At 40.2% G+C, this 25,123-nt stretch overlaps 1 protein-coding gene across 4 annotated transcripts in view; it reads left to right on the top strand.

Annotated features, from left to right (window-relative positions):
• KCNIP1 (potassium voltage-gated channel interacting protein 1) overlaps positions 1-25,123 on the top strand; it is a 572,709-nt gene that overhangs the window by 496,068 nt on the left and 51,518 nt on the right. The window contains exon 1 of one of the 4 annotated variants that reach the window (XM_075068065.1): positions 17,187-17,215. The exons of the other annotated variants lie outside the window; for them this stretch is intronic. The gene's annotated coding sequence lies outside the window, so the exon portion shown is untranslated. Of the gene's footprint in view, positions 1-17,186; positions 17,216-25,123 lie in introns of those variants that run through there. 4 annotated transcript variants of the gene reach the window in all.

Here is a 25,123-nt window from a genome sequence, read left to right as displayed (position 1 = left end):
CAGGAAGGCCCACGAGCCTAGGGACTTTCAGAATTTGGTAATATTTAAATTAATGGAAACAGGACTTTTTGCCCCCAGGAGCACTGTGGACATTAATAGTGTGAAGGTTGGTCCAGTTATTCTGGGGGACCTGGCTTATCCCCAGTGCTGTAGCTAATGAAACCATATACAAGCCACATTCATAGAAGGAACATTTTAACTGTTGCCAGAGTAGTTGCAGAATAGTAGTCCAGTGTGTTTTTGGCCATTTGAAAGGCAGGTGATGCTCTTCATGGAAGAGGTTGGAAGCCGCAGAAAAAGCATTCCTAACCATTATAACTGCACATTGTGTTTTGTGCAATATTTGTGAGAGCAAGGGGGGAAAGGCTAACTGAGGTGCAGAGACTTGATCAGAGGTTCGAGCAGCTAGCAAGGCATGCCAGAGGGAACACAAACACCCATGAGAATGTTTGTGTTTTGAGTCACATGCTTGAGCATTTTAGCCCATCAGGTTGATGGGTGGCTGCGATGGAGATATTGCCAGCACTGGGACATTGAGTGTGGGTGGCTGAAGTTTAACATTCTCTATGTGCTTTGGTAAAATCTATGGATTATTGCAGCTTTATTTAAAAGATTTTCTGTGTTAAATACAAAGATGACTCATAATGGATATATTTTAATGGCTTTATTATGAAAGAAGAATACCCAATAACAGAGTTTAAATGAAATCAATGGGAAAAAAATTCCATTCTTCTTAAGTAATGAATTTTACAAAAACCTTTAATTACTGCAACTGTGCAAACAAAACTCAAAGTGCAACGTTAACAACATTTCAAATATAACAATTAGGAGAGCATGCAAAAAGTTAAAGGGAAGTATATGTCTTGGCTCTATCTCTTCTTGTCCACATGGGTTCTGGGGTTGAGTGCTTTGCTTTAAAATTCTCATTGCTGGACTCCAAAGAGCTGATTCTTGGCACCCAGATGTTGGATCTGAGCAGTAAATGGGAGCCTCTCAGAGCACTGCCGCTGGGAGGCGGAAGTTAGGAGTTCCTCCTTGTCCCAGTAGGCAGCTTTGTCAAAGGCTGTAGAATATGGCTGGGTCCCAAATAATGGGCCTGCAGGGACTGATGGCCTCCCAGGGGCATGTTTTGTGGGAGGACATTCTAGCTTAGGGTAGCATCCCCATGCATTGCCTCTGCAGCTCTGTCTTTTTCCATGCTCTTCTTCACCATGATTCTGCTGTCCTTGGCCAAAGCCATGCTTTCCCTGGGCTCTGTGATGTGGCCTTTGGTCACTGCCATGATCTCCTGGACAGCTCTATTTCTTTCTTCATCTAGATGCTCATATATAGCCTCTGCTTCTCAGTCAACTTGCTTTTCCTCTATTATCTACCGTGAATTCTGAAAACATTTTGTCCCAAGTCTTCCTTTTGCTCCTCCTCAGCTTAGCCAGCCTGTCAGCATTACACAGAAGCCCTGTCTTTGATGGTCCAGCTATTGAAGGTGCTGTGGCTGTGCGAGTAGAGGAGGGGAAAACAGTGACTTATTGTTCATACTCTAGGTAAGTCATGATAGATTTCTTTAGTAGTATATGTGACCTTACCTCCCCGAAATTCATTCTCATTCTTAGGGGAACCTCAGAGATAGTACGTAGTCTGCATTTGCAGAGCATGCTGGATACATTTGACTTTCAGTTTGCTGTAAATGCTTTTGTACTGCTGGAGGGAGGTGGAGTGGTCAGAGCTATGATCCAGGTTTGGTTCTGCAGTTTTGTTTGTGCCCTGAACATTCTCTTGTGGTGCCAGAAGTGTAAAAGGGGGATTATGGAGGGTGAGCTGGATAGTAATCCCATCTACCTCCCTGTCATAAACAGATAGTTGAGGGTTAATGTCTCTTTTATCTGTAAAGGGGTAAGAAGCTCAGTAAACCTGGCTGACACCTGACCAGAGGACCAATAGGGGGACAAGATACTTTCAAATCTTGATGGAGGGAAGTCTTTTGTTTGTGCTGTTGGTGTTGTTGTTCGCTCTTCGGACTAAGAGGGACCAGACATACATCCAGGCTCTCCAAATCTTTTTGAATCAGTCTCTCATGTTTCAGACTAGTAAGTAATTAGCCAGGCAAGGCGTGTTAGTCTTATTTTTGTTTCCTCAACTTGTAAATGTTTCTTTTTCCTGGAAGGATTTTACCTCTGTTTGCTGTAACTTTGAACCTATGGCTAGGGGGGCCCCCTTTGGTCTATAGAAATCTGATTACCCTGTAAAGCATTTTCCATCCTGATTTTACAGAGATAATTTTTACCTTTTCTTTCTTTAATTAAAAGCTTTCTTTTTAAGAACCTGATTGATTTTTCCTTGTTTTAAGATCCAAGTGGATTGGATCTGGACTCACCAGGGATTGGTGGGGGAAAGAACAGGGGATAGTTAATTTCCCCTTGTGTTAGATCCAAGGGGATTGGATCTGGACTCACCAGGGGTTGGTAGGAAAAAGGAAGGGGGATAGTTAATTTCCCCTTGTGTTAAGATCCAAGGGGATTGGATCTGGACTCATCAGGGATTGGTGGGGGAGAAAGGAGGAGGATGGTAAATTTCTCCTTGTTTTAAGATCCAAGGGGTTGGATCTGTGTTCACCAGGGAATTGGTGAAGTCCTTCAAGGCAACTCAGGGAGGGGACAAAGTTTTGGGGGAACAGAGAGTGCCCCAGACACTGGAATTCTCGGTGGTGGCAGTATACCAGAGCTAAGCTAGTAATTAGTCCATGCAGGTCCCCACATCTGTACCCTAAAGTTCAGAGTGGGAGAGAAACCTTGACACTCCCCTTTATACTATTCTCACTGTTGATGACTGTACATTGAGTTGGGTGAATAGGAGGCTAGAGCAGCGGTTCTCAAACTGTGGGTCGGGACCCCAGAGTGGGACTTGCTGGGGCCCAGGGCCAAAGCCAAAGACTGAACCCCACTGCCCAGGGACGAAGCCTAAGGGCTTCAGCCGTGGGTGACAGGGCTCAGGTTACAGCCTCCCCTCCCCCAGGGCTGAAGCCCTTGGGATTCAGCTTTGGCCCCCCGACCCAGGGCAGCAGGGCTCAGTCTTTGGCTTTGGTCCACTGGCTCAGGGTATCAGGGCTTCTGTGGGTTTAGACTTCGGTCCCGCCTCCTGGGGTCTTGCAGTAATTTTTGTTGTCGGAAGCGGGTGGAAGCCTGGCAGGAGTGGAAGAGACTTGCAAGCTATACTGGAACTAGAAGCATGTAGCTGTTAGCTATAATGCGTGAAACAGAATTGAGATATTTCTCAGTATTACTTTCTGTTATATCTCCCACACAGACATCGAGAAGTGCAGAAAAAAATGGATAAACTCCTACAATAATTGTCAACTACAATGCATGTCACAGGGCATTTGTACCTCCGCAGGGACCGGCATTGTTTGTGCCTTGACCAGGCATGCTCTGTGCACTCATACCTCATGTAAATGAGGAAAACTAACCACATACCTGTAAGCATGGTCTCAATAAATGTTCAATGTTGCATGTTTGCAGATGAGCAGGACACAGGTCTGAACATCATTTGTCATATATGCCTAGGCACAGTGTTTAGATACCTACTTCTGGGAGAATTCTGCACTGAAAATTTTTGTCAAAATAACACTATATAATCATGCCAGTTTCAAATATTTTGGTAATTTATTTCAGAATACTTGCCAGCAATTATTTCTATAACAATACAGACACACATACAAATTCCCCCAGGTAGAGAGTTAAATAAAGCCCTAGGACAACCCAGTTCCTGTTTCTGCCTTCACCCCCCAAGAGCACAGCTAGGGGGGCCAGACACTCACACCCACTCCTAACCCCAGAGCCCAGCTGCAGACCCTTCCCTGGCCCCCCAGCCCAGACACTCACACCCTTCTAGAGTCCAGGGATCCAGAGCCAGAAACAACCTGATGCTGGGTCCCAGGCTTGCATGGAGTTTCCTGCGCACCGCCCGCCCCCTGGCAGTGTCTTCTACTTGCAAGCTGGTATCTGTCAGGTCCAGCGACCCCTAGTGGTGGCCAATATCTCTGCAGCCCATTTCGGGGGGTGGGTGGGGGAGGAAATTCTGTGCATATAACATTTAATGTCCGCAAAATTCTGAGTTGTACAGTGGTGCAGAATTCCCCCAGGAGTAGATACCAGGCTGCTGGGCACACTGGAAATGTCTAGATAAGTGAATCGATACATGTAAGTATTCCTACTATGTTTACATGGAAATAGAGGGTGATATATCTCCAAATAACCTAAGTAAGTCTGATCAAAAGTTTATGTTATGCTAATATTAGAGTCAAAAGAGATTTCTTTCAAAGAACAATAACAGCCAGTGTACTATGACTCCTAAGCAATGGATTCTGAAATGTGAAAAAAGAATCTACTACAGCTCTTCAAACTGAGTCACCATGGTTATTTTAGTTTAATCAAATCCATACTTAGCTTTAGCACTATTTATTAGTCATCTGACTGCTAACTCATTAATTAGTATTATTAGATCAATTCCTAAATATACTGCAAACAGCAATCCAAGAGCTGAGTAGGAGAAACTATCAAGTGTTTTAAGCACTGAATTGATTTTTACTTTCCAATTTAGGTTTTGAAAAAATGCATATCACAGGAACTCTTGGTGCTCTGTCCTACAAAGTGGTAACTAAGGTACAGATTACCCATTTAAAACGAGGGAAGATTTATTTGCACAGGTTATGTGAGTGCCAGTAAAGCTGTAGGGGATTTCTGTGGGACAGCTCTGAACATACTCATGAGGTTTGATAATGCTGGTAAAGCTCTGATGCACCTCAAAGTGTGTAAGCATTATTATTTTCATTAAACCAGTAAAGATTTACAAAATGTCCGTTGATCAGTTCCTGATCTGCTGAAGTGCTACGGAGATAGTTCATTCACAGCTGTGTTGAAAGGGACTCCAACAGACTTTTGATATCTTGAAATGGCTCTATTTAGACTTAACATTACTGTGAGAAATCAGTCAGGTCTGGTGTTCCGTTTTTGGGGTGCAACCTAGACCAGTGAGAGGTAATGTCATGGCTTGTCCTGTAACTCCGAGTGCCCTAAAATGCTCTGCTGCTGTAGTTGCCTGTCTGGAAGCTCCCAGCCATCATACAATCATGAACTGAACGTCTGTGTATTAAGCAACTTTGGTTCAATAACTCTGACTTCAGTTATTACATGACAACCACACTCTGGTCTTCACCAGCCTTGGTTACTACTAGTCAAGTGACCTCAACACACACCCCAGGCCTGAATTTCCCCCAAACATCTGCCCTGAAATGTGCAGTCTTCTCGTGGAACATTTTGAGATCCATGTTTCCTTTAAAGAGACAAAACCACAGCAGCTTGTTGCTTTAACTGGAGCTAAAAAACCCTTCAATTCAAACACAGCACAAGTTAGTTAAATTAAAAGTATAACAAGTTTATTAACAAGAGAGAGGTTTTAAGTGAGTTGAAGTATAAGGGATAAAGTCAGAAATTGTTACAAGCTAATAAAAGTGAAAAGGGTTTCTAGAGACTGACTTAACAAAACTACAAAATGAAGGCCAGTTCGAGTGGAGGGGTGACTTAAAAAGCAGCAACTTTAGTTTGGAAAATAAACATCTGCAGATAAATGTAAGATTCTTACCCACCTCCTTCCAGCATGACGGCTGGCCACACCCTTGGTCAGGATCTCCCACAAAGTCCAAAGTGCTTGGTTTCTTTGTCTTTTTGGGTGAAAGATGATTTGGCGCCCTTGCCCCTCTCTTTTATAGTCCAGTGAACTTTTCAAATGTATTCTTCTGAATTGTACCCCCAGATAAATTTCATTAGTTCCTGCTGAATAAAAGAGCCATGAGGTCTGGAAGATTAGGCTCCCTGCTGGTTCTTTACCCTCTAGTGTTTGTTACTATGCCAATTGTCTCTGTCTGCTGCAATCTGTGATACAAATGAATAGCCCATTGAACTTGGACATACCTGGTTTGAAGTATCCGCCTCTTTCCTTTGTTTGGAGAAAACCTGTTTATCAATGTGCCTTGACGTGCCTGGCTTAAACATCTTTTAGTCACAGACATTAAAGCATAATATTAGTGAGTATCCACAATTTCACTTGTAGCATTGTCACTCAGGACTGTGAAAAATTTTGTGCAGTGAGCATTATAGTTAGTTCAACCTAACATCCAATGTAGACACGGCTAGATTGAGAGAATTAACACATTTGTTGACCTGAAATCTGCCTCTCAGAGAGATGGATTAACTATGTAAAAAGAAAACCCTCTTCTGTCAATATAGGAAGCGTCTACGCTACTGTGCTACATCAGCCCATCTGCAATGCCATGACTATGCCACTATAGCCTAGACATAGCCCTAGAATAATATTGCTGTAGTGACGAGGCATGGAAGAAGCTATCAGTGCTACCAAACTTGGCCACTATAGGGTATTCTGTTGTAGTGCAAGGGGTAGCCTGCCTTCTTTTGGATTCTGAGATCTCTGGTTCATGTCTTGCTAAATGGATTCTCCTTTGTGTATTGCAAAGATGCTTTTACACCTCTAAAGGATTGATTTACATAAAATGTTTTGTGTTTCCTGTGAGATTCTGCAGGTTCTGCAAAACTTTTAGTGAAGAACAGTATATTCTACTGTTAGTTTCTTTGATTTCACTGTAAGAATATTTACTTTTGGTGAATGCTTCTGTTTACACCAATAGTGTGGTGCAAATATTTTCTTATAGTGCCTGAGGTCTGCCCGAATGCCCCTGGAGCACCTGCTGAAGAGAGGAAGCATGAAGTTAGATGAACTTTTCCAGGAGATTTTATATATATACATTGTCCTCTTGCAAGTGCCTTAACTTAATTGGAACCATGACGTATTTAGCGCCACCTGTGCTCTTTCAAGGGGACTGATTGTAGGCTCCTGCCTTTGGATTCCTATTTCAGACTAGGACTTTTTCAGGGCCGCAGGAAGAATTAAATTGCATTGCTGCCCAGCTGAGACACTCATTTGAGATGAAGTTCATTACTGAAGGCCCAGTAGAGGCAGTACAAAATGAGTACAGTTCTTTTATTTTTTTAGGGGGGGAGGGCAGAGAGAATTTACTTAAAAAAGAAGCAGCTTTTTTTTGAAAAATATGTAGCAAATATTCATCATAATACATACAGAACTCCTAAAATCAAGCTGTAAAACATTAATGCCATCAAACATGATTATAATTGCCAAATATCCATTGTCAACCCAGAAAAACACTTCAAGTCACATAAAAATGTGGTTAGTTAAAACTAAACTTTCAGATAAATAACACAAAAGGTTTATTTAAAACTTAACATGGTTACTAAAAAGGCACATTGATGCATAATATTTTAGGGGTGAATGATATAGCAAGTGTACATTGATTTTACCAAGAAAGCTGATTTTGATAAAGATGAATTCATCAAGATTACTTTTTGTGTTAATATTCAGCTTCAGTTAAATGCTAATATACATTCCCAAGTATTGTATTTCAAATATAAATAACATGCTGCAGGATTTTATTAGAGGTAGATCAACACATCTAGAATTTCCTTAGTGAAAATGTTTCCCCGTTCACAAAAGAGAGAATTTTAAATCTCACTCTGAAGCTATGTCAGTACCTAATCACAGTGGCCTGTACTGGGATAAAGATAATATAGACACGATCCACTGAGACTGGTTTGACAAAGACTATATGAAATCACTCCTTACCCCATTTCCTCCCTGACATTCTCAGCAGCCTGTCTGGAACAAAAGGGTTCTCAGCAATGTAAGTCATGTTCTGAATTTGGAGGGTGTCACGGTTCAGACTGGTGAACGTCAGTATGGTCTGGACAGAAATGTAGCCATTGGAGAGATAGCCACCTTCACAATAGTATAGAAAAGGTTGCTATGGCCCAGCTGGATTCATAGACTGAATACCCATCAGATACTGTAAAGTGGGCACTCCTGAATGGATGAAATGTGTCTCTGTTTCTTCACCCACATCCTGAACTGGGTACACCATCCCTCACACCAACCCTGTAGAAATTATTGAGCTTGAGAGCCAGATTTTCAAACTAGTGAATTTGGGTGCCCAACTTGTGAAGACTTTAAAGGGCTTTGATTTTCAGAAAGCATTGAGCCACCTACCCTCTAAAGATCAGGCCCCTTTAAGGTATTGCAAGTTGGAGCCTCACAATCACTAGTGGTTTTGGCAAATGTGCACCAGGGATCTGTATGTTGCTTTTCCACAGATCCACCTTTAAAAGGAAGTTTAAGGCTGCTGAGGCTACTCTTCTTCCAGGGAATGGGGCTCATGGAGTTGATATGGAAGCACAAAACCTCTGATCAGATGTCTTTGAATGATTTGAGGATAGGTAAATAATAATATTTACTCCATGATGGTTCTGGAAGGATGCTGCTCCTTCTCACATGTTAGAGGGTCCTGTAGAAAGAACAACACTCATAAAGTCTGCAGCTGAGGCAAAAGTTGGAACAACTAGTGATTGTTACGGACCCACTCTCACATTGCTTACTGAAATGGAACACCCAATGAGCATCAGGTATAGGATCTAGCCCAAAATGAAGTGTGTTCTTCAGAGTCCCAGACAGACCTTTCTGTTGATCTCTGTAGAGCATCCAGCTTAGTGATTGATTAACATTTAGAGGAGAGAAATAGATTAGCCCATCAATATCAGGGAGAAGAGAGAACCATCTCAGAATGTTAGTGAATCCACAAGAATCCTCACCACAAATATTAGCCATCTGACAATTAATTAGAAGTCTTCCTAGACACTAGTCAGTCTCTTCATTTTGAGAAAGTTTGAAGCTTTCCATTTAACCCACTAGAATTCAGTATCTTTATTTTATTTTCTTCCCCTTTCATGGTCTAAATTAACAAAATTTTAGTAATCAAATATATTTTGTGCTTCAATATCTAAGAGCAGAGATTGACTGTCCTGCTGGGTAAAAATGGGGATCAACAGCAGGATATTTTAACTGCCTTCTTTCTTACTGCTCTTTGATGTTCATTTATTCTTTGCTTCATTTGCCTAATTGTCTTTCTAAGCCACAGGGGATATTGCTAAAAGTAAACCATGGGTGGGTAGATGAACAAATAATCAAACCTTTTGGTTCAAAAGATGACTTGCAATGATAAACAGACCCCCAGAGGCACTCATTGGGGGTAATTTTTACACCCCATTGCTGTAATCAAGAAAGAATTCAGACTACATATGCAGAAATTTTCCTACAATGGTCAGTTATGCTAGGTTGCAATACACGATGCACCCAGGGATCTGAACTTCTCTTGAGTTCGTGTTAGCCAGAAAACCCATTGAAAGTATCTGCAAAACTATTAGTAATGTTTCTGAATGACAATGACAAGTAAGTCCCATAGGAAAATAGTGATTAATATTTATCTTACATTTTTGAGTTTGTTACTCTATTAGCTACCTTTTTGAAGGAGGTCTTACTACTCAGTCATACCAACAGTTATGCCAAAGGCCATGACAACTACTGGAAGGAAGTTAGAGCAACTGCAGGGGCTGCTGTAATTTAAAGCAGCTTGGCATGGCCATCAACGGACTAATCCACAGCACAGAATAGTTGGAAGCATAAAGCACTTTGTCTGCTTCCCCCAACATATCTCCACCTCCTCCTTGACCACTTTCTCAGCATGTCCATAGACTGTGGATTATGCAGGGCTGCCTTACGCTGTTCTTGCACTGGGAGAGTTCCCAGTACCCAAAGCCAAGCACGCTAGCTCTGTGGCCAATTTTGGATGGCTGAGCCACTGTAAAAGGGACACAGGGATTCCAGAACCAGGCCCAATAGGTTTGATTATTGATATCACTTACACTGACGTAAGTCTGCTGGAGTCACTGGGGCTACACCAATGTGAAACTGATGGGAATGTTAAATCAGACCTAATGTTCTATTAAGTTGTGGATACCATAACTCTCTTTAAAAAGAACTGTTAGATCCTCTTGTTTTTTCACCCATTATTTCATCAGATCACTGAGACTTTGTGGTTTCTATCAGGTAGAAATAACATGTGAAATGGTGTTCTTGAAAGTCAGACCCCATTTCACATCACCCACTAATAGTCGGTTTACAGGCATTACCTAGCTGGGCTGGACTTGTTAAATTAGAGATGAATTGCAGCCTCCCAGAACCAGCAAGTACCCCAGTTGTAAAACGGTATCTACTTAGACCAATCTAAATCCTAATAAGAATATTGTCTTGTAGATGGCAGTGCTCGAGAGCTTTATATTATTATGCAGATTTTTATTTTTGCTAGGCATGCCATGTGGAGCCCTAAGGTATAAACTTGTACCATACTAAAACAATATAAACTTGTGGAAATTATCCTTTAAGATTTCAGTAAAAAGCACAATGTTGAATTGTTTGCTTAACGCTGTTCTGTATCAATCTGAGCTACCTTCGGTGCAGAGAGATGCATAAAATTGAATTGAAGATGTGATGCAGAATGTATTCAGCTTTTCACTTTAACAAACTGAAACTAAAGGTGCAGCTAGATTCTACAGTCTGTGAAATATGGATATTGTAGGAAATACATTAGCTTAATAAACCATGCAAAAATTATTCAACTGTGTAGAGAACTGCCATGTTGTTCATTTTTACTGAGACTGGTGTGGTGCCAAATGGCATTGCATCATCTTGTTTCAATATACAAAGTGTGCTGTCCCTCTTTGAAAAACAGGGACACAATCAAAAGAGTTTGGGGCTTCTATTATCATTGGTAGTGTAAACTGAAGCTTTATTTGTGCCATAAAACACAGTGTTGTGACTCTGCAGGCAAACTCAAACATATTTAAACAATACTGGGAAACACTGAAAAATGGGACATTTTCATTCTACTCCATTCTTAAGATACTTCAAAATTAAATAGAACTGGAAAGGTGGGAGCACTTGAAAAGGATTGTTCACCCACAGATATGTTTCTAGTGCAGAATGGGATGGGGTAGTGGCTTAGAGATTGTGATTGCCCCACGTGAGATGAGCACTTCATATAATTTCATCTCTCCAACCAGTTGTGTCCTCTCACTAGATCTAAATTAATCAAGTTAAAATCCTGCCTTATTTTGTTCAAGAGAGTATGTAGGTTCCCTTTAATCACTTATGCAAGGAACAGGGCAGGAACTTTCCATAGCATATAAGAAAGGGGGTTGCTGAGTGAGGGTTTGTCCAGCCCCCACTAGATAAGCTAGTGTTCATCCCCAGAAAATCAGCTAGTGCTAGTAGGCAAATGGTGTATGTATGCATGTATTATTTCTGCTCAGAGAAGCAGCAAGATGCATCACATAGCGAGGTTTTCAACTATCTTTGAAGGCTATTGTATCACAAGTAATGAAGATGTCTGATATTTTAACTGCTTTCTTTCCCCAACCAAACCAGACTAGGCTGAGAAAGGAGAGTATGTTGTGTTGTAACTTCCACAGTATAGTTGGGGCCTGAAGGCTTTTGTATGGGGGTTCCATGGGTTTGGATCTCCAAAGTGCTGTTATACAAAATGAGCAAAGATAAATTTAAAATCTTTGCAATTATTCAGGAAATGCATACAGGCATCCTCCACAGGAGCTGAAGTAAGTACATGTATTAGCTAGTCTTTCAGTGGCACCTTGTTACTGTTAGGATGAACTGCTGTAGCTCACAGGTGGTGTTGCAGAATGGAAGTTCAGGACTGGGGATTGTAATGTAGCAATATAGCCAGTGAAATTCAAAATGCAGAAAGTTAATTAAATACATTTCTGATCAGTGCAGACCAATTACTAATGATGCTGTGTTTATATTTTTTATAATAATAATACTTCTAATAAAAATAATTATGTAAAAAGCTAAAATATCTTGGTATGTAGGTTAACAATTTTAATGGTGCATACCTTTTATGTTGTATATGATTAGTAGACCTCTGTAAATAACTGATTTTTTTTTCCTGGTTTGCTGGCAATTCCAAAAACTTTGGGGAAAAAATGTATTTTGGGTTGACCTGAAACAAATTTTTTACCTTTTAGCTAATCCAAAATTATATTTTTTGTTTTGAGCCTCTTTAAAAAAAACATTTTAATACAATTTAAGGAAATACCTAAATGTAAAGTCATTTTGAATCAAAGTCAAAATGTTTTTTTTTTGTAAATGTCAAAACTAAACGTTTTGACTTTCAAAAAAAATTTCCAGCATGAACAATTCAGTGAAATGAGCATGAATCTGCAAAATGTTTGTGTGGCTGAATCTGCATTTTTCACCAAAAAAGCTTTCAGATGAAAAACTTCTCCCAGCTCAGTCTCACCTTTATGATTAGAGCAGTCTCACCTCATGTTTTTATGTTATGTTGTAGGGCATACTTGTAGGCAGAGACTTTGAAAGCAGTCAAAGAGATTTGGATGCCCAGTTCTATGAAATATAATGGGAATTGGGCAACCACATCTCCACATCTGCAAGGAAAAATCTTCCCACTGAACATCAGATGTTTCCGTGTGATGCCATTGACTATATAGGTTAGCCTCTGTCCCATCCATTGACAGTAGCACTGTGTGATCCTGGTAGTTGTCATCTGGAGGTTGTGCATGATTATGGTGCACATACTGTAACAGCAGTTGTTCTCTTCTGGAATGAGAGAACATATCACAGGAAAGAGCTATTTGTCATTCTCAGCTATCACTTGAGCTTGCATTGATTTTGCAAGCTGTTCCATTGACCAATGGCCTAGGGCTACCGTGTGGAGGTCTGGCATGTAACGTCAACCATGCTGCATTTTCCCTGACAAAGGCAAGGTTGTCTCTTCTCATAGCTACTTTAACTTGCTAGATGAGCCCTACTAAAGAAAGTTCTGTGCACATTTTCTTTTTTCAGGTCACATGCTCAAACGAGAAGGGCCAGTCTGCAACACCAATGACAGAAATAAAAGTTTAGGGGTCTACATTCTAGAGTACAGCAGAGGGAGATGAAAGCGTAGTCAGAGAAACATATTTGCTTAGCTTAGGGCTATAACCACACTAATATTGTGGCTTACTTCTTACAAGCCAATCAAATTATGTTGTTCCCTTGTATATTAGCTCTGTAGTACCCCCAGGTGAATCATATGAACTTAGTAGGATAGTTTGTTCTCTTGGACAACAGGAACATGGGAACAGCTGCTCACCACTTCAGCATTTTTCACTGCACAACAACCCGAAGGCCCTGAGGAGTGGCATATGCAGCAGGATATGGAGTTCCAGTGTTGTCACCCACACAGTGTTTGTGCCTTTAAGAGGAATATATGTGAGAGTGAATACAAATGCAGTAAATGTGGATTTCGAGGGGAAAATGTAGAAATCTTATTAGCAAGTCTGCAGAAATAGGTTTGTGGCAGTAAACACTTAAAAAATGTATCAGCTCATTTCTATACCTGGCAGCTTTTCTTCCGCTAACTCCCAGTAGGCTGTAAAAGCCCCCAAAACAATTTTATAATCAAACTACAATAAAAGTTGCATTGGATTTTTAAAGTTTTGGGACATACTCTTTTGCTGGCTTAGATATTACTTGTTGTCCTTAATAGCCTGGTCATTTATAAGAGGAGAGTTACGTTTAGTGTGCATGGATAGGATGGTTTGAATTTGTGAAGGAAGAAGATTATTGCTAAAATTATGGTGATTTTGTCTATAAATAATCAAAATATTAGTGTATTTTTTTATAAACTGTTTTGTTCCTCTTCACTGATTTTATATTTACCATGGGCTGATGCTAATAGCATGACTTCTGGCAACTGAGTATTCCTTATTCATCCATGTCGTCTTATTGAAGAGAATGGGGCGATTCTTGGGAGGACAGTTTACCTGAGTAGTAAAATAACCTTAGACAACATTAGATCCCAATACCACTATGACACTTTGTATCTCAAAGTAGCACCCTGCAATCCCATATAATTTATATGCTTTGTATAAATTATGCCTCGTGAGGTATCATTTTAAAACTTAGTCTGTTGAACGTTAATATCCTGTTAGATTTTATGTGTTATCATTATATGTCAAGTTATGAAGTATTGCTAGATGAGTTACTGAAATATGTTCTGACGTTGGGAAAACCCACAATCAACCTTTCAGTTACAACAAAAGAGTAGCCATCAATAGCTGGATGGGTGATTAATGACTTAACCCCAATCCACTATCCCAGAGACTTCTCAGAGAAGTCATGTACGCCATGGGGGTGGACTAACACATGTCACAGCAAGGATCTTTCTAGTAAGCTGGAAGAAGGCATAAAAAGAGAGATAGTGATATCATAACTTGGCCTCTCCCCCAGCTCAACACTGGGAAGAATGTCTGGAGGACAGAGACTTTGAACTGGAGAAGTTTGGTCCCAGACTGAAAGGTAGTCCCAGCCTGTGTATTGAGGAACTGTAACCTACCTGCTTGTATCATCTGTCAGGGTGAGAAAAGCTGTTTGATTTAACTCTTGCTTAGATTAAAAGTTTAGGATTTAGAATGAATGTTTACTTTTTATTTTCTTAAGTTAACTATTCTGGCCTTTATGCCTACCACTTATAATCACTTAAAATTGATCTTTCTATAGTTAATAAACTTATTTTAATGTTTTATCCCTACTTGTGAGTTTGTCTAAAATGCTTAGCAAATCTCTGTTCAGGTTACAAAGGCTTAGAATCATAGAATATCAGGGTTGGAAGGGACCTCAGGAGGTCATCTAGTCCAACCCCCAGCCCAAAGCAGGACTAATCCCCAGCAAGATTTTTGCCCCAGATCACTAAATGGCCCCCTCAATGATTGAGCTCAGAACTGGCTTTAGCAGGCCAATTCTCAAACCACTGAGCTATCCCTCCCCGCCATGTCTACTTTCCTATGAAGTAGTAGTGAACTAGGTAATGAGCTAACACTGGCCAGGCTTCTGATCAGTGCAAGGCAGTGCACTTCCAGCATGCAAGACAGGGGAGTTGAGGGAACTGGCTGGAGCATCTCTATTGTAGGTGCACGAGTGGCTGGAAGAAGCATTCATGTAACTCAGTTGTGTGTCCCCCAAGGGATAAGAAATGGATTCTGATATTTCATATTCAGCTATTTGTATTTAGGCTTTTGAGGAACCTTTGCCGCTTTGAGTGACATATTGTCTTTGTCTCTGGGTTTTAGGGTTGTTACTTTACACCATTGCTTTCTTTTCATGTTCTTATGAAAACTTTCACGGACATTGTCTGCACCTCTGCTGTTTTTCTGAGGGTCCTTTTCAAAATTGTATGTGTTTTTACATCTATTCCCAGAACTTGGTTCAGTGCCTATGTATGCTACAAGATGAAATATATATTGGGGGGGGAGGGGGAAGTGTGTGACATTACAGATTGAACTAGCGTCAGATTCATTTTCATCTTGGTTGGTTTGTTCAGTAGCCCTCACTTTATTTCTTGAGGGGTAAAGGACAGAGAATAACTGAAAATGAGCTGGACTTTGGCAGTTTTGTCTGAAGAGAAAGCTATGATACAATTGCAGAAAAAGATGTAAAAGTATTAAAAATAATAAATTGTGTTTAAATTAATCAATTAGGTCCAGGGCCAGATACTAAATTATTTCCATCTGTGCAATCATTAAATATGCAATCACAGCTATAATTCTAAAGGCTTTGTCATCTAATCATGTTGTCTGCACCCCAGTCTAGAACTAGTTAAAACCCCATCCATCAAGCTGGGCTCAGGGGAGAATGAAATAGGAAAGCTTGTGATGATTGCCTAGCTCCCAGCCACTTTCCTGTAACAGTTCCACAACTAAATAATATATTTGGGCAATATGAATAAAAATGTAAGCTCTCCTTTGCCTCATCCTGGATCCTTATAATTCCATTTGTCCTGTTGGATGGGAGGGGATGTATGCTTGTATTTTTTACAAGAATTCAATGTCACTCCATGAAATTCAGCCTGGCCTAAGAATTTTAGCGGGCAGAATTTCAGCTTGTGTAAATTCATCAATGGAGCTATGAGAACAGTAAGGGCAGGCACAGATGTGCCATAGCAGCATCGGTTTCCTTCACACACGCTTCCTTGCCTATACAGTTGACCTGCAGGACTGCTCCCATAGGGATGAGCATGTGTGGTTTGGTGTCTATGGCCCATTTGATCTTTGGCCTCAAACTGGCAGGGGAATTCCTACCAGCTCAGATATAACACAGAGGGTGACACATTCACGTATCAGCAGTAACTGAGCAAGTTGTGCTTGTTCGTGTGTTCCGTTAATCCACAGGAGATCCTTCTGGTGGTGCACAGTGATTGGTCAGGGAGAGATCAGGTGTTTGGAACTGGAGAATGTGATGAAGGGGAACATAGAAAAGTACTGCATGCAATTTAGGTATTTTTGTGTGGCACTAACTAAATGGAAGCTAAGAAAACAAATGCAAGCTGAACTGACCCAGAGGTAGGAGCTTCACAGCATGGAATGCAGGCCAGGAAACTTGTGTACTTAGAAAGGCTCTAAAGATCCATGTGACTCTTCATAAACGGTTGTAGACCAAATCTCAGAGCATAGCCTAAGGTAGAGACTGAGACAAAGTGCAACTAAATACAATTCTAAAACAAACAAAAAAAGCCAACCTACCTCTTTTTTTTAAAACCTAGTTTACTAATAACACTTCCTCCCAAGGTGCATGAGAATTACATCAAATTACTGTGCTGCAAGTGTGGTGATTCTGAACAGGCCACCAGCCCCACGGACGTTGTTATTCCTCCACTAACCAATTTTCATTTCTACAGCCAAAGAAGTAGTCTGACCAGGATGAGGAAGAAGATGTGAGGCTCCCACCATTGGAAAAAGGGAGCCCTTCTGTCCAGACTTTTAAGATTGCATGAGGGAGAGGATTTGCTTTCAGAGGTGCTCAGTATCAGAGCGTATTGTTCCTTCAGTGTCATGTTGCATCCCCGCCTCATTGATCTCTGCCACTGATTGCATGGTTGCATGACCATTGCACATCTTCCTTCATGCAATGTCCTGTGTTTCATTGTCATACAGGGGAGAGGGAGCCTTGACTTCCTTAACTGCCCTTCTGCATAAGAGAGAGATGCAATGGAGTGAGATACGGCACATCCAAATAAGAACCAGAAGATCCTGGATCTGTTTAAGAGCCCATCCAGCTTCACTTTAAAAAAAAAAACAAGGCAATAGTGTATATGGTTTTAATTTTATTTTTGTTAAATTTTTTTCTTACTTTTTCCTAGACTTCGCCCGATGGTCTTACCTGTCTCAGAGAGGTAAAATTTAAACCAATTTGACTATCTTGGTCATATAACTTTTAAAGGAAGCAGTTTCCTAAGCAAGAGCGAGGTACTACTTATTCAGCTCTGCTCCCCCTTCACATGTTTGTTAGCAAATAAGGTAAAGGTGGTTGAAGATTACCTACCTCCCAGGGTATTTTTTCAGGTTGTGCAATGCCCCATACCTGGGTAAGAAGTGTCCTGTGTGTAGCCAGAATCTGCAGTTATCCAACATTCTTCTTTCTATGCCATGATTTATTCTGTGATGTGCTGTGCAGCTTTAGCTGCAGCAGGTTAGTTCATTTATTTAGTGCTTTGTTTGGTACGAGTGGAAACAACTTCAAAATGTGTAGAGTAATACTTCTCCCTGCCCCCATTCATTCAGACTTACCCTGACTTTCACTTATAATTCACCCTGTGGAAAGAAGCTGGAAATGTGGACGGAAGGCAGAGAAGAACATAAGGTCCTGATCCAAAGCCCACTGGAAAGAATGGAAGGACTCATACTGATCTTGGGAATGGGCCCTACGTGTATAGAGTGAATACGGAAAATCTATAAAATAATTTCAGAGCACCTTCCACAGTTCAAAGTGCGGAAAGAGCAAGTGTCTGAATCATTCCAGCTCTCCTGCATATAAAAGAATGAAATGTACCAAAAGGAAACAGAAGGCAAAGTGTTTGTGAATAAGATAAGTTTACATGGGTCATTGCAAATATTAGCAAAGGGATCCCCAGACTGTATTTCTCTATGTTCCGTGTCATATTTTAATACAACTTTTCTCCATGGTTGCTTTTCACCAAGGCTCTTACAGGCATAATGTGCTCATTAAGCTTAACTGTTTGTGTAATTAATTTCAGTGTTGTTGATTTAGTGGGGAAAATGGAACTGAAATGATCTTTCATGTTTCCAAGAAACAGGGTGGATATTGAGAGGTCAGTTAGGCCAGTGTAGAACTGAAAAGGAATTAGAGTCTCTTTGGTATGGAAATTAATCTCTCCAACCAGGCAATAATAATAATGATTTATTAATAAATTACAGTTCAACTTTAATCAAACATATTTCATATTAAATGTATATTTCAGTGGGAACATGATGCAATATTTTTATTAACATTTACCATGAAGAAATTCTACTTAACTCTTTCCAGGCTGTGTGATATATCAATATGACTTCCTAAAACATCTCCTAAGCTGGAAGTCTGGAAAACATCACAGTTTGTTGACTTCCATGGGAGCAGGATCGAGCCCATAGCTGACTCCCAGTCTAGTTCTGCAAGCATACCCAATTTTACATGTTTGCAGGATCAGGCCTTTCAAAAACTGAGAGCTGACCACACAAGAAGTTAGTGTGTAGCAAGCCAGGGTGTGACTCTACAGCGTACTAGCTTGCCATGCGGTCCCTGCTACTGTACACTGAAAGTTCTGTAGTGCACTTTGATGTACTGCTCTTTGAAATGGGAGTAACTCAAAGTGAACTACAGAACTTTTAGTGCACCTGAAGCAGGGTCCACAGAATGAGTTACTGTGCAGCAAGCTAGTGTGCTGTAGACTCTCACCCTAGTTTGCTATGACTAACTTGCCATGTAGACAAGACCTAAGTCTCACTTCTTCTATTTATGCAAACACTTACTATTGGGTGTAGAGCTTATTAATGTTGGAACCTCACTTAACTTCAGTGAGACCACTCATTGGGGTTCTGAAACCATTCATTTCAAAGTTCTTTACAAAGGAACATATCATTATCACCATTTTTCTGATGGAGGAAACTAAGGTGACATGTCTTGACCTAGGGTATGTACCCAGATCAGCAGTAGAGCTAGAGTCATAACTCCTGACTCCCCAGCCTTATCCACAGAACCATGTTACCTAGTAAATGTTTTCAAGTCCTGAGTGATTTCTTTATGAAACTTTCATACATTTAAGATATTTTACATAGGCAAAATTTAGCTTACTTTCCAACTAGGATGTAGATCTAGAAATTCTGGTGAAAATCACATCTTGGTATCATTAATTTTAAGCCACAGTTAATTAGCTAATTCTCCTTGAGGTTCTTGTTCCTAAGTATGGGTAATCTTTTGTTTTTTTTAAATAAAATTAAGGTACACTGACCCATAATTTAAACCTTTCTGCTGTAGCTGTAAAACTACCCATTTCATCTAATACATGGTAGTTTACAATAAATGGTGGTAGTGATGTATATTTTACATCACTAATTTTTGTACAAGGGAAATCAATTTATTATCAAAATTTGTTAAAAATTCCAAAGTTAATTTGTCCAGTGCCGCAGTGGCATAGAATATTATCTCTGGAATCTCGGCAGTTGGGTGGGAAGAAGGCCTTGTATTGTAACCCAGTCTGGAAAAAGATTCTGGATTCTACCAAACTCAGAATTGTTGTTTAGTTTCTGTTCAAGTCAGGGAATGGTCTCACCTAGCCCACAGGAAAAAGGGCCATTTGGTCACTCTTAATATTAAGGGTACATTTAAACACTAGTATTAATAGATATTTTAATGATTAATTGATGGTCATAGAGTCCAGTGGATCAATAGATTGCTTATAACCATGTACAACACCTATGACTGATATGCTCATAAACATCTTTAACACGTAGTACACGTCTGTAACGTGTTTTGGGCAGGTATTAATCGTTTATTAACATTTTATAAATTGTTTGTAAATGTAACTTTAAAGGAACAGTCACATGTTATATTAAAAACTCAGTGTTACTCAGTAGAATTCACTAGCAGGGCCAGAAGTCCCCTGAGGGACATATGAAATGTTCAGCTTCCAAGGCTATATATGGTCAGAGGTTCAGACATGTGACCTGTTCATGTTTAAGTGATTAGTAGCATCATATACCTTCTATGTGTGTCTCTGTTGTCTCCCAGAAGACCAAACTCTATTTTCCTTACTTCTTTGAGTAGTTTTAATAGACCACATTTGTTCCTGGTGTCACTCCATTGGCTTCAATAGAGTTGCAGCAGAAGATACTTTTGGCCCATTGACTTCAGTGCAAGTACTAGTGAGAGTAAGGCAAGCATAATATGGCCCAGTGATGAAGCCACAGGTGGCCTTTTACTAAATGTTTCAATATGGTAATTTAGTGAGGCAATACTTAAGGTGGAATGATAACCAATGCTTAAGTTATGGATAGTTTTAAGGTTGAGTTAATTAACATATGGAATGTCCTGATAAAAACCCTTTCTGTATCATCATGACACTGTCACAGAAGGGCTACACTCCTAGTTGGTAAGTCCTGCATGCGTAGTTATGTTGTTACACAAGGGATGAATCTGGCCCAGTTTAATTAAGAAATGTAAGAGTGGCAGCAAACCAGCTGAGTGATTTCACTAATGTTGATGCAGTAGCTTCCACGATCACACTTGTTCTCCAGTTATTTTTTCCCCTTAGTGCTCTTTTCTGATAGATTTCAGACAGAGGTGGAGGTGTCAAGTGCTCAGTCACCTCGATGAATTCATGTAGGGTCTTGCATGGTTCCTGTCTATCACTCCCTACTCCACTATTTCATCGTGTTTTTTTAGTCTACTAGAGGAGACAAATATGTTGGGCTGAAGTCCCAGCACTATTTTGATGACACTCAGCCGTGTGTCTCCTGGCCAAGATAGAAAGAGCCAGCTAAGTTTCTGCCATTAAACAAGTAAAGCAACTTGAGCAGTCGATGTGCTTTGTGGTTGCATCATCTTTCAGTGAAATGTGTCCACTGCTTCCCAAATTTGTTCTCATTCATGGAGTTCTTTTGGACTCTTAGGTGCCGTTGGATTCCCAAGTAGCAGCAAAATTTCAAACCGCTTTTTATCATCTGTGACGAGCTAAGCCTTACGTCACCAATTCAGGCCTTTCCAGAGTCACCTCCAGATTAGACTGTAACAATAAACTCTACTTGGAATTATCCCTGAGGTATTCTGAGACTTCAGTTAGTGCACAATGCAGTGGGCTATGTACTCAGTGGAACGGGTTGTTCTCAGAACATTACAGCTAGGTTCTGTTAACTGTACTGGCTCCCCATCTGTTTCCTAGTGCGATTCATGATGCAGGTTCTGATCTATAAAGCTCTCTATGGTATGAAACATGGCTAGCCTGGGGTACTGCCTTTGTATCATGGTGCATAGGAATACTGAGGTATTTCTGCTGCCAGTCCCTAGATGAGCCATCTTTGAGGACTGGAAGATGAGGTGTTTTTAGTAGCGGTGTTTGATCCTCAAGAGTGTACTGCTTCACAAGAGTTCACTGACTGGCATGGCTTGAAACATCTTTATTCAAGATTTTCCACTATTAGGGACAACCACTCGGTCACTTATTTTCGTTGGTTACAGTGACCATGGCAGGGGGCTGTTTATGCAACCTGTTGTGGCACTGTATCTGAGTCTAACATCTGCCACATACCCAAGTGATGTTGAAACTGATGGATCTGTTTATTTATTGAGTGTATCTTTACCCAGAACATTGGTTAGGCATTCTTCCATAGTTTGCAAAATAAGTAAATAAACATACTTTAATATTTAATCCCAACAGGGTTTTTGAAAGCATTGGTATCTTATTTTCGGACTTAGTGGTATATTATCTGCTCTCTAGTGCTAGAAGTAGTGTATTACTGAATGTTTTTCTGTTTCATGGGGGATACTGCCTGTCATGGTAACTGATTGTTCTGTTTGACCTGGAAATATGTAGGCAAGTGTCTGATGTGCATTACATTTTTAAGAAATTAAAATTAATTGAAAAAAAAATTCAAGAAATGGCTTTTTGTCTAATATGAGAGTTGAATATTTTTCTTTTCTTGTAGGACAAAATATAGAACCCTTAATTCCAGTGGCACTGAAAGATTTGTGGGGAAAGATGAAATATTGGACCCACTCCTACTCACTTGGAAATCAATGGAATTTTTTTTCCTTTGATGTCAGTGGGAGCAGAATTGTGCCCTTCTGTCATTTCTTATGTATAAATAGCGAGTTCCATTTGTGCTTCAAAAAATCTCTTTTCCCCCACGATGAAATGATATATTTTATCAGGATGTCTATGGATGTGTACACAGGTTGACAATTTGATGTTATCTTGGCTCTTGCAGAAAAAGGCTTGTCAAGGTTTTTTCCCCACTTTGAACTTTAGAGTACAAGAAGTGGGGACCTGCATGAACACTTCTAAGCTTAATTACTAGCTTAGGTCTAGTACGCTGCCACCAGCCAGAATTTAGTGTCTGGCACACTTTCTGTTCCCCCAAAACCTTCCCTGGAGAACCCAGACCCAAACCCCTTGGGTCTTAAAACAAGGAGAAGTTATCCATCCCCCTCCTTTCCCCCCCAGACTTTTCCCTCCCTGGGTTGCCTTGAGAGGCTTCACACCGATCCAAACTCTTGAAAAAATCAATCAGGTTCCTAAAAAGAAAGCTTTTAATTAAAGAAAGAAAAGGTAAAAATTTTCTCTGTAAAATCAGGATGGAAAATGCTTTACAGGGTACTCAGATTCATATAGACCAGAGAGACCACCCCCCAGCCTTAGATTCAAAGTTACAGCAAACAGAGGTAAAAATCCTTCCAGCAAAAGAACCATTTACAAGGTGGTAAAACAAACATAAGCCTAATCCGTCTTGCCTGGCTATTACTTACAATTTTGAAACAAGAAAGACTGATTTAGAAAGATTAGGGAAGGCTGGAATGATGTCCCGTCTCTCTCAGTCCTGAGAGCGAACAACAAACAAAAACAAAAAACACAAACAAAGACTTTCCTCCACCAAGATTCGAAAGTATCTTGTCACCCTATTGGTCTTCTGGTCAGGTGTCAGCCAGGTTTACTGAGCTTCTTACCCCTTTACAGGTAAAAGAGACATTAATCCTTAATCATCTGTTTATGACAAGGCTTAAATCACTCTCTTCTGATACTGGAGGTTTACAAAAATGTAAATTCCACCAGTGTCATTTACAATGGTAAAATTTACTTTGAGAGACTCATTTTCAAGGGGATCTAGGTAAGGAAATGCTCAAATTTTAAAGGTAATAAAGGTATAATTAGAATAAATTTAAGGGATTATAAATCAAATCTGAAAAACCCACCCTGTTAAATAATTTCTAAACTGTGTATTTAGTTAAAGTATCATGCTTGAGCTATTTTAAGGAAAACTCCATCTCCCTTCTCAAGCAAACAGCAAAAGCAAATTGAATGCAATAATTTTCACTAGCAGCAATCCATAAAACATTCATGCTTATGTAACAGTGTTAGGGTTTTTATTCTTTGTAAAGTAAAGCCACTATTTATTCAGTTTGAGTTATGAAAAATTACATATACCAAAAATTACAGTCTTGACCAGAAAGAAAGTCTCTCCTTACCCCATCCACCAGGTTAATAATGCCCTCTTCTGTCTCTTACAGACAAAGCCCTGTAAAAACCAATAAGCTTCCCAATATGTCCTGATGGTCAGTAGGCTCTAAATCCTTTCCATTAAGAGGAAAAGCAAATTCCAGAGTGGAAGGTACTGCTGCCAATCCCACCTGTTTAAACCAGTTTGCTCTTAGCAGCTGAAATTAGTTAAGGTGCTGAAGCTATGGCATGGCATGAAGATCTTTCAGGTGACAGGACTCAGACCAATTTGATCTGTAGTCATCAAAAACACTAACAAATTACATCCAGAACATAACTAAGAAAATATAACCTAGATAGAGCTACTATAATGCAGGTGCATAACAGGTTGGAAAACTACTCCTAGAGCGTAGTTATCAGTGGTTCACAGTCAAGCTGGAAGAGCGTAACAAGAGGGTTCCCACAGGGATCAGTTTTGGGTCCTGTTCTGCTCAATATCTTCATCAATGATTTAGATAATGGCATAGAGAGTACACTTATAAAGTTTGAGGATGATACCACCCTGGGAGAGGTCGCAAGTGCTTTGGAGGATAGGATTATAATTCAAAATGAATGGACAAACTGGAGAAATGGTCTGAAGTAAATAGGATGAAATTCAATATGGACAAATGCAAAGTACTCCATTTAGAGGAGGGATAGCTCAGTGGTTTGAGCACTGGCCAGCTCAATCCAGGGCTGTGAGTTCAATTGTTGAGGGGGCCATTTAGGGATCTGGGGCAAAAATCTGGCTGGTGATTGGTCCTGGAGTGTTGTGTCCAGTTCTGGGTGCTACATTTCAGGAAAGATGTGGAAAATTGGAGACAGTCCAGAGGAGAACAATACATTCAATAAAAGATCTAAAAAATATGACCTATGAGGAAAGATAGACAAAATTGGGTTTGCTCAGTCTGGAGAAGAGATAACTGGGGGGGGGGGAGAGATACTTTTTCAAGTACATAAAAGATTGTTCTCTTTAATCTCTGAGGATAGGACGAAAAGCAATGGGCTTAGATTGCAGCAAAGTCAGTTTAGATTGGACATTAGGAAAAACTTGCTAACTGTAAGGGTGGTTAAGCATTAGAACAAATTGCCTAGAATCTCCATTATTGGGGGTTTTTAAGAACAGGCTAGACAAACACCTGTCAGGAATAGTCTAGTTATTACTTAGTCCTGCCTTGAGTGCCAGGGACTTAACTAGATGACCTCTTGAGGTCCCTTCCAGTCCTACAATTCCAGAGCTGGCTCTAGGCACCAGCAAACCAAGCACGTGATTGGGGCGGCACAATTTCAGGAGTGGCATTCCAACCATCTTTTTTTTTTCCTTTTTTGCTTGGAGTGGCAAAAAACCTAGAGCCGCCCCTGTACACCTTTATGATTCTATAAAGGAACAAATGCAGATCAGAGAGAACAGTTGTAATGTGTGTTCTCTGCAAGAAAGACTGCTAAGCAAATGGACAATCACATTCTACACTTAGTGGAGTTTCCAGCTTGTCTGTAGAAATAGCTCCATATAGAATTCATTGTAGTAGTCCAGTGTAGAAGTGTCAAAGGCACAGA

The sequence above is a fragment of the Chelonoidis abingdonii genome, chromosome 7, assembly GCF_003597395.2.
Source record: "Chelonoidis abingdonii isolate Lonesome George chromosome 7, CheloAbing_2.0, whole genome shotgun sequence".
NCBI lineage: Eukaryota > Metazoa > Chordata > Testudines > Testudinidae > Chelonoidis > Chelonoidis abingdonii.
Note: the sequence above shows the minus strand (reverse complement) of the source record. Positions and strands in the feature narration are given on the sequence as shown.